The following is a 10,471-nucleotide window of genomic DNA, read 5'->3' on the forward strand; positions in this document are numbered from 1 at the left end:
GTGTCTCCTTTACTTATATGTCAAATGAGGCTAATAGCTACTGTGCAGATTTGTTGTAAAATTTTGAACACATAAATACTCCTTAACACATAGTAGGCACTCAAAAATGCAACTAACTGTATCAGTCTAATGTCTAATGTCTAATGTCATCAGTCTAATTGCAAAGTTGAGATGTAAAACACATGTAACAGTCTAAAATATCACATGATAGATATAAAAAAGCAGGTACATTTTTCACCTGTACAGAATCTATAGTACTGTGAATTGGGGGGAAACAGCCATTCTGGGCTGGAGAAATCTAGGGAAGCCTTTAGGAGTAAGTGAAATTAGAATTGAGTATTGGAGAAGGGGTAGACTTTGAAAAAACATGCTCCCTGTCTTAAGAGGAGACAGTATAAGGTGTGTGAAAGTCCCTGGGCGAGCTGCCTTAACCACACTGTGTTAGGCTTCCGGGCTCAGAGGCTGTGGACAGGGGTAGAATGAGCCTAAGAGTCGTCTCTTTGATCATGAAGAGATCAGATTAAGCAAGTCAAAATTTGGCTATAACCACATGTAATTACTGCAGAAAAACAAGACTGTAATAGGCTAAATTTTGCGAGGAAACAGATAGTGTAGGGGCAGAGGCTGAGAACTTTGCCGACGAGGTCCTGGCTTATTCAAAGATTAGATGAATACACTCAGTATCTACTTTTTGAGAATCAACATATCTTTTTCTTTTCATTCTCCCTGGGATAAACATATCCATAGTGGTCAAAATGAATGCTAGAAGTAACTTGCTTTCTTATTTTTAATTTTATTTTAAAATAAGTTATGAAATCTTATCTATTTCACAAATGAAGATTCACTTTCTAACTCTTTTGCCCATGTCATGCAGGACTTTCAAGTTTTTCCTGCCTTGATTGTATTTATGGGCAAGAATAGTATTATAAATTATAACTTCATGGAATAGCAAATAGAAAAAAATATTTCGTAATTTACATTTTTCATTTGTCTTAAAATTGACCAGATTTTTAAGAAAACATATTTGTATAGGGTCTACCTAAAAGAAACCTTTAGAAATGAGACTAATGTAAAAGAAAAAATATGCTCGAGACTTATTCTTAAAATCATCATGTGCTACGTAGAGATGAAGGTGTTAACTTCGGTCCTCAGGTCCATTTTTATGTCACCGATGCGTCCACTGAATTATAGGTGTGAGAGCCATTATCTCTCAGGAGCACCTTGAAAAAGAGATGTCTAATCTCAATAATGTGACTTTCCGCATTAAATAAATCCACCATGTTCAGTAGTTCTTCTTTCTTAAGGGAAAAAATGTCTTATCCTTCCTTCCATTCACCTCTTGTAATCTTAAAAGAAAAGAACATCAAAGAAATTTGAATTTTTACTCACCAGAATTGATTTGTTTCTTTCTACTTGGTATTCTTTATCATACGGTGCGTATGGGCGTCGTGTGCACGCACGCGTGCGCGTCTGTGTGTGTGTGTTATGTAATGGATGAATAAACTCAGGAGATTCCATTTGCTCACTAAATGTTTATCATAGAAACTATTTTCCTTCATTTTGACTTTTCTCTGTATTTCTTATACTAAAGTATATGATTGCGAAAAAAAAGCAATTAGCCTAATAAGCCTAGTTTAATGAACACACCTCTGGGGTAAATCTTGGGCAATGCCAAAGAAAGTATTTAACAAGGATTTTCGAATGGCTCAGGAGGCTCTCACTTCTGCTTTGCAGATGAGATGCATTTGAGGAACATCCTGCAAGAGCTTTAGTTTCTTTTAAAAAATTCTGCTCTACACACAAGTAGACTAGTTCTACGCTAATAATAATGTGTGGCTTGGCATTTGCCGGAAAGTTTCTGACCAAAATCTATTCAATTTTGGCATCAATGTTGTGTCTTCTCCCTTATAATTGCATGAGATAACAGTTGATGGATTATATTGAATGAACACTTGAGCAATAGAAAGTAAAGAGAAAATTCCTTTTTCTGTAAATTTAACTTTAGATGACTTCTTTCTCTCTATTTACCCAAAGCAGGATATCCATCCCTCCCGAGCCTCATATTCCCTCAACCTCAAAGAAACTGGAATAAATATTGATAGAAAAAGAACAAAGGAACAAAGGTAAAATTACTTGTTAGCATTAGTGCCCCCAACCAGTGTCTTGGTTTACTGAGTGACAATAAGTTTGTATTTTTATTTTACTTATTTCTATTTTGACTATTATGGAGAGGCATGCAATCCACAAACATATAGATATAGCAGTAACTTTAGAGACAAGTCTTAAATGAATGGCATGTACCTTACTTCATATTTAAATTTAGATATGAAATTATTTAGCTTGAGAAATCCAGAGATGAGGTTCCCTTGAGTCAGAATTTTAGAGCTAGAAGAGATTATCAAGATTACTTAGTCCAGTTCTCTGAATCAAAAAAAGGACTACAGAGATAACTGGCAGTTGGTTCTAATTAAGGGTAGAGACAAGACTAGAGTCCATATCTTCAGTAGACTATAAAATGATCTTTCTTTCCCTTTAATCACTGTCAAAATAATGTCTTCTTATAACACTTTGTTGTAAACACAGCATTACAAAATCTTAAATATTTAACACTGCACGCTTTGACCAACTGGCATGATCTCCCTTGTCTGTGTGCCCCTCTGGTATTTACTGGCTGAATGTCAGCTCTGCTTGGAAACTATTAATGAAGATTTCTTCGTGTTTCCTGACACACTGTGCTTGTATTAATACAGCTAAGAATTGCGCTTCTCTTAGTTACAGTGCCGCGTTACTATGCCAGGTTTCACGTGGGGTGAGGTCTGACCTCAAATGCCTCTCTGGCTTAGACAAGTCAGTCTAGCTCTCTCTGGATATTTTCTTTTTTCTTACCTAGTGGACGTGAGCGGCACCTGGCACTATATTATTACTTCATCCTATTTAGACCCACAGGCTATTTCATCTTATAAAGGTCATGTCTATTTTAGCTACTTTCAGCTAATTCATAGCCATCAGAAAATGATTTAGAGAGCAGATTCACTGAAGACTATCTATACCATGGCCACACTTTCAGTGGATTCAGTCAAATTGGTAAAAATCAGTCCAGATAGTTGTTTTCCTTTTTAAAAATTAAACAACAGATTAATTTATCGTGTTACCTTTTAGTAATTGTGCTGGATTGTTAGTGAAAAGCATCAATATTGTATAAGGGTCTAACATAGGTGAAATGCCACCAGAATTTTGACTGCTTGATCAAAAATATCCACTGGTAAAACTCCTCCTTGGGAATGACCCCTAGCGGTTTTACAGTCACCTGCTGATAATTTGATTTAAATCACATTGCCTCAATCTGTTGGTGAGTACCATATGCCATTTGGGATAGGATGAAGAGATGTATTTTGGTGAGACATATTGTGTCTATTTCCTTCTCCAACCTAGCAAGTTTGTCAATGTAATAGAAAAAGATGATTTTTTATAGCTTCTTAGAACTTGGTGTTTGAAAGCTTTTCTTAATTGGGTTCAATAATTTTTAACAGAAGCCACATGGTCGACAGAAAACTGTCGTGACTAACTTGAGCATGATAGAAAGTAAGGTTCTTTTAAATAATTAATAGCTGCTAAAAGGTCCCATGCATTATGGAGAGAGGAGGGAGAAGACTAGATTTAATCAGAAGATTCAGGAAGGAGGTTTGATGAGAGAGATTAATCAAACGAGAGCATGGTCATATAAGGGACAGGATCAGATGATTCACTCACAAAAATGAGTAAGAGCAAAGGAAGCAGAAGATGGGGGGGGGGAGGGTGACATGATGGAGAAGGTCGCAGATGTGGTGGTAGTCAAATGTCAAACCTCATTAAAGAAGTTGTCCACAACATCGCTAATGAGCTGGAAAAAATGTGTGACAAACGTGGTTAGAGGCTTTTTTGCACAAATTCAAACTCAGGCCAGGTTGCTCAATGGGTCTTCAGAGAAATGACAAACTCTGGAGTGAATCCTAGCCAAGGAGAGCTGTGTTAGCAGACTTTCCCTAACCACATAACTTTGGCAATTGAGACAAAGATAAAGATACCTTACCTCCTTGAGGTAATACTGAATTGGCTTCACCTATATGTTGCCACTTACAATTGCTACAGAAGGTATCAGGGTTAGAGAAACTAAAATGAGAACAACAAACAAGGCAACACAGTTTTTCTAAAATGTCAGGATCAAGCAAGGCCAGGGGCCAGATATCAGTGAGCAGAAGAAGGATTTGATGGAAATCTGTGTTCCTCTGCCAAAGGAGTTAACTACACTGAGCCACCTAAGCCATCTGTATATGCAGAATGACCTTGGCAGAAGTGGAACACATTATTTGTTTCCATGGAAGGTTGTTTTTTTGGTTTTTTTTTTTTTTTTTTTTCTAAGTCAGGCTACATGGTCTAGTGCAGAGGTGTCCTCACTTTTCCTGCCAAGAACTCCTGGGCATCTGATGAAATGTTGTGAATTTCTTTCAAGTTTTTGATCTAAGTTTGTCCTCCATGTCTGCTTTAAAATTAATGGATTAAAAAAGTCATCAGACCTCACCTCATTTTCTTTTCCTTTTCTTCCTCCAATTATAAGAAGAAGGAATGATCTTCTGCAGTCATCTATTGATTATGTCACTCTCTTTAAATAACTTTAAAAGAACTCCTAGTTTTGATTTGCATCAAAATAAAATGTTCTGACTCTCTTCCTTTGTCCATCCTGTACCTTACTGTTCTTTTGTTTCACACACTGTTCTCTCCTCCCTTCTGCAGCCAGACATAAACTCTTTGCCATCTAGCTTCCCTTATTATTTTCTTCCCTTAAGATTTGCTATTATTCTCACTTAAAGTGGCATGTGCACCCCTTTCCATTAAACCAGGTCACGTATTTCTGTCCAAACTCTAATTTTTACACTGTTATTGCAGCTGTCTCCTGTTGTATGTATATACCTATTTCTATACTCTTAAAACCTCACATGCATTTATATTGTTCTTTTCTCCACCAATAGTTTGCAATTTCCTTAAGGACAGGAGCCCCATACCCTTCTTTTTTGTCATTATCTTAGTGTAAGGCTTCTCAATGTCAATTGATTATTGGTCCTATTTATGTACATGTAATACATGTACATAATTCAATGTTCCTTTGCTCTCCACGCAAGCAGGGGCAGACTGTATTGCTCTGTTCTCAGATTAATCGTTTTGCTTTTCCTTTTTTTCAGGTTTCTATGTCAAGTCTTAAAATGTTTCCCTTGAAATAATAACAAGAGCACTTGTATGAGCACACTGTAGATGAATCCAATGTGCCAGGTCATGCTTTGGAAGGCTGAGTGTGAGACCAGTAAGAAACCCATAACTCTCTGTTCTACCCAGTGGTTACCTGACTCTGTGTTTATGTGCATAATGTTAGGTTCTTACATTCTCATCAGTAGCCAGCATGCCTGTTATTCTGTTTATACTTAGAGTGATACCAGAAGTATCACTTTTCTGTTGATTAATTTATATTGTTTAATTCTGTAGCATGTTGCTATGCTCCCTGTCCCTCTTAATTACTTATTGTGACAATTAACCGACCAAAAACAGTTTCTCTCACAAAGATTTCCAGAGGAAAAAACAAAAACATAAAAAACATTGTAAATGATGCCATTTTCTGCCTAAGCCTCTCTTGAGTCCCAGCCATGATCATGTTACTTGTTACAACAGATCTGCTGGCAAACAAACTCTGAGGGCAACGCATTGAGACACTGCAGACCTTTAAATGTGAAGAATTTAGTCCTAAACATGTGTTTGTGGGCATGTGCAATATCCACTCCTTTTAGAATGTCTCAGACTGACCCCAAACAACCTTTTTATGGAATCCTACCCTCAAGGACTAGTATTAGTTATATAATTGCCCTACTATTACCCTGTCTCTCAGGGTGTAAGTCTGCCTTTGAGACCATTGTAGTAACTTAAAATATTTGTTAACCAGCAAGTAGACAGACTTAGGATAAGCTCCTATTCTAGGAGGCCATAAATTTTCCATTGTACCCGTAATGTCCAATTTAACCCCTCAATATTTCTCTCAACAACTTTTTTTCCTATCAAATCTCAATAGCAAAAACAAAGCAAAACAAACAATAATTGAGAGAAAGAATTGAGATAGTCTAACGAGAATACTTCTCTGAAGTTTTATTACAATTCTAGCTAGGAAAAAAATGTATATATATGGATATGTGGTGCTGTTAGGATCTCTGTGGCATGTGAATTAGAGAGCACTTATAAGAGAGCTTTGTGAGGTGTACCTGGGGAGGAACGTTTGGATTAAATAATAAAGAAAGATAACACATTGATCCAAGCTATTATTTGTATTTTTAATTTGCACATTATGTAAAACTGCTCCCCTCAGATTTTGGAGAAGCTTGTTAACAATTCCCCACAGGACTGCTGGGTTAACTCCTCTGGGGTTGTATTTAGAGAATCCACCTTCTTAACAGGCTATTGTAAGTGTGGCTCTGGTTCAGGGAAGTTTGAGGACCACTATATACGCTAAAATAGTGAATAGAAATATTCATTGAGTGCTATGTGCTGTACTGGATGCTGAAATGCAAGAATAAATTAATCAGACCCACTTTGAGAATTCCCAAAGGCAAGTTATAACACCAAAGAAAGTGAACACAGTTTTGTATCCCTATAGAATTTATTCAAACTGTACCACTTGAGAACTGAGGTTTTAAGTAGGTTAGTTTTAGCTACTTTAATGGAAATGGATTTTCTTATCAATTAAATTAATCTGAATAATTTATTTAAAAGGTTCTAAAATCTGAATAATTTATTTAAATAAATTTATTTAAAAGGTTTACTAACAATTACAGTAAGAAAGTTTTGAAAAGTTGTCTGCCTAAGCCAGTCTAAGATGTTTTGGTAGGCAAAGTTGTGTCTTTGGGGCCCCGTATTTTCCTTTCTTTGTCTCTAGCATCTCCCCAATGTTTCTTCAAGGCTCCCGTGACCTCCTGGCCCTTCCTTTGCTCTCCTGTCAAAATTGCTCAAATGATATGGGTATAATGAGAGTGCTAAGATGGTAGTCAAGAGAAATGGGTTTGCACTGTGCCTCTGATACTAAATAAATTATATGGCTTTGAGCAAGTTCCTTGAACTCTCTTTGAGTTTCCTTACCTGAAAAAAAATAAAGGGTAGAGTTTTAGGAGCCGTGATATGTTGTCCAGTCCTCTTTCTATGATTCATTGAGTTGTCTGTGCATTGCACTTTAAGATGAAGATGGAGGTCTTCGTTTGGCAGGAGGAGAGATTGCATGAAGAGGAGTCACGGATGTATTGCTTATGAATTTTGAGCAGGGATCTCAGCAGGGTTCTTTAGAGCTAGTGAGGAGTCAGAGCACTGGGTCTGAGTAAGCTTAGCTCTACCTCTGACTTGGTGTGTGAAATATGAACATATCCCCTGGCTTCCCTGGGATTTATTTTTCTCACTTTGGGGTGGAGACAGCAATCACAACCTTTCTCACGGTGTCATTGACATTACCGAGGGGATGAGAAGATGTTTGTAAGGAACATGGTGGGCATTCCATAAATATGTCTCCATTCACTGTGAAGATGCAGTTTATTCAATGCCTCACTTTACCTTCCCAAAGTTGGTTTATTTAACAAGCACACAGAGAACTCCTAATATTCTAGGAACTAATTTAAGAGTTTGATTTTAACAGTAACTCTATTAATCCTCATAACAAGACTGCAAGGAGCTATTATGATCCCATTAGACAGTTAAGGAATCTAAGACTCATAATCTGCCCACAGTCACCCTCATAGCAAGCAAGTCTGGGTCCACAGCCTGTGCTTTCAATCATTGTTCTCCCAGCTTAGACAGAAGGTCAGAAAACAAGAAATGGAATGGAATGCGGGCAAGTCAACTGTGTTATTTGTCAAAGGCTGCATAAATTTGGTGTATCAGAAAGATATCATAGTAATTTAGAAAACATCTAAAATTGTAAATGTTAACCTACAAACAGTCCAACCACCAGGTGTTGCTTTTGAAGAGACATTAGTCCCTTAGGAATATTTACACAGCATCTTAAATATGTATAGCAACCCCTCGCAGTAAAACCAAAGGGGGAGGACATTCAGAATCTTGAAATAGGAGTTGCAACATTTCTTAAACACTCTCTTTCCTGCATGGCTTCCCATCTCACTTCTTCTAGGAGTGGTGCTCACAAAGGTCTCCCCTGCTGGTCTTCTAACTCCTAAAAATCTTCCCCAGCTCAACAGAAACAACAGCCTACCTGCAGCCCCAGGTGCCTTGCCTTCTCTCTCTTTATTATTTATATCATTATGCATTATCTTATTTTCTTAAATCCCTTTTAAGAGACTTAAGGAATACTCTAAGAGAGTACAAATGTAGCATGCTGCAAGGATAGGTCTTGTTATAGAAGTAATCACTAAGGCCTGTTGCTTACCTGGTTTCCCTTAGTCTTGTGCATGGAATCTTGACTGTGATGGTCAGGTTTTCTTTTAGCTGGAGATTTTACTGGGGCTTCTGGGTGGCTCTGTCTGTTAAGTGTCCACATCCTGATTTTGGCTCAGGTCATGATCTCACGGTTCGTGAGTTTGAGCCCCATGGCAGGCTCTGTGTTGACAGCCTGGAGCCTGCTTGGGACTTTTTCCCTCTTCCTCTGTCTCTGCCCCTCCCCGACTTGCTCTCAAAAATAAATACAAATTTAAACTGGAGATTTTAGAAAACAAGAAAATGATTTGCTAAGAATAACTATGGATATGAACTACTGTATCTACCATTTAAGATATGATAAAACCCAGCACAATTATTCACAATAAACCGAATGATCATTATTTCTAATATGAATTTCCAGTCTTGTCTTGGGAGCAAATGGCCCTATTTAGCCAATGAGAACTGAGAGAAAAATTCTGCTCAGCATTGGTTTCAAGTGTTAATTTTTTTTTTTTTTTTTTTTTTTTTTTTTTACTGCTCAAATTCTGCCAAACTTCTTGGGTAACATGAGATTCTGCCCTGAGATGTTGCTTCCTTATTTCGGGTTCCTTTTGCGACAAGCAGGGCAATGCTTGGCCTCTGCTTATGTAATTCTTCAGAGGGAACTTTTAGTACAAACTTTATATCATTCATATTTCTAATGGGGTTCACTCCCAGCAACATGCTCTGCCAAATGCCTGCTATTAATTACTTATTGCCTGGGGTACGATTTCCCTTGATTGAAACATGGCCCTGAAGCTTTCTGTTTCCATAGGAGTCCTCCATCTTCTTGCTCAGCAGCCTTTATGTTTTTCATTCTTCAAACTTTGACTGAGTACCACTTACGCGAGACACCTCTGGGCACTGAGATTACCAACACAAATAAAATAACAACCTTTGTGTTCTGGAAGCTCACCCTTCACAGTGGGACAGCTGTATAGATGGATACCTATGATATTAGTTGATAAGTGCCTTGATAGAGCTATCCAGGTACCATGGCGACCTAAAAGAAAGCTATCAATTGCATGCTAGCAAGGTGGACAGGGAGGGCTTCACCAAGAACTTGACCTCTACGTCAAATTTTGAAAGGGGGTTGAAATTAGGTAATGAGTGATGTTGGAGAGGCCAGAGCACTCCAGAAGGAGAAGCAGGATGTGCAAAAACATGAAAAAGTCAGAGAGTTGGTGCATTCATGAAATTAAAACGTATTTTCTATGACTGGGAATAAAGTGTGCAGGAGAGATGGCAACACGAGGATGGCAGAGGCTATCGGGGCTAGGTCGTGAGGTGTCTTGGACTTTACGCTAAGGTCTGTGACTTTGTCCTGAAGACACTAACCTTGATTATATTTCAGGCCTATTTCAGAATTGAAGGAGACAGAGCACCTCTTGTAAGAAAAATGAACATCCACATAGAAAAACTCAAATTCATGCAGATTTCAGAAAGTTTTCAAGTCTCCAGATTAAAATCCGGTGCTTTAGATGAAGAAGAAGCATGGACTTAAGTTGGAGAGAGGTATGTTCATATCTCTCAGCAGAGGAAGGAGTTTGCTGTAGAGAGCGGTGTATACAGGATACTTGGGGTACAGACACTCAGTTAAGAGATGGGTGCAGAGAGCCTGGTGAATAATTATGGAGGCATACACTAAAACACTGGTCTTTGACATTGAGCAGAAGTGATCGTGGCCTTGGATTTGAGGCCTATTATGAATGTAGTATTGTTAGAAAGTATTAATTAATGGGGTGTAGTGGAGACTGAAGTGGCCCAGAAAAGAAGAGGTGTAGAATTAACGGACTTCAAAGCTCTACAAGAAGTCTTTTCAGTGTAGCCCAGGCTGAAGCTTTAGGTAGGTCAGAAGCTCAGAATTTCACTAGTCTGAATTTTGCCCTTTTGTATTTTATTTAGATTTCTGTCCTTGCTAAATTTAAGGAATGGATCCCATCGGATCCCATTTCTCCTTCCTTCCTTCCTTCCTTCCTTCCTTCCTTCCTTCCTTCCTTCC

The 10,471-nt window shown here is 38.0% G+C and overlaps 1 long non-coding RNA gene across 1 annotated transcript; it reads left to right on the forward strand.

Moving 5' to 3' along the window:
- Positions 1-1,935: 1,935 nt before the first annotated feature.
- On the forward strand, positions 1,936-6,326 carry LOC121036077 (uncharacterized). Its single transcript, XR_005793225.1, has 2 exons — positions 1,936-2,123; positions 5,217-6,326. It is a non-coding gene; the product is annotated as an uncharacterized LOC121036077 (long non-coding RNA).
- The last annotated feature ends 4,145 nt before the right edge of the window (positions 6,327-10,471 follow it).

This window comes from Herpailurus yagouaroundi, unplaced genomic scaffold (assembly GCF_014898765.1).
Source record: "Herpailurus yagouaroundi ecotype Mexico unplaced genomic scaffold, PumYag 162, whole genome shotgun sequence".
In the NCBI taxonomy this organism is placed as follows: domain Eukaryota; kingdom Metazoa; phylum Chordata; class Mammalia; order Carnivora; family Felidae; genus Herpailurus; species Herpailurus yagouaroundi.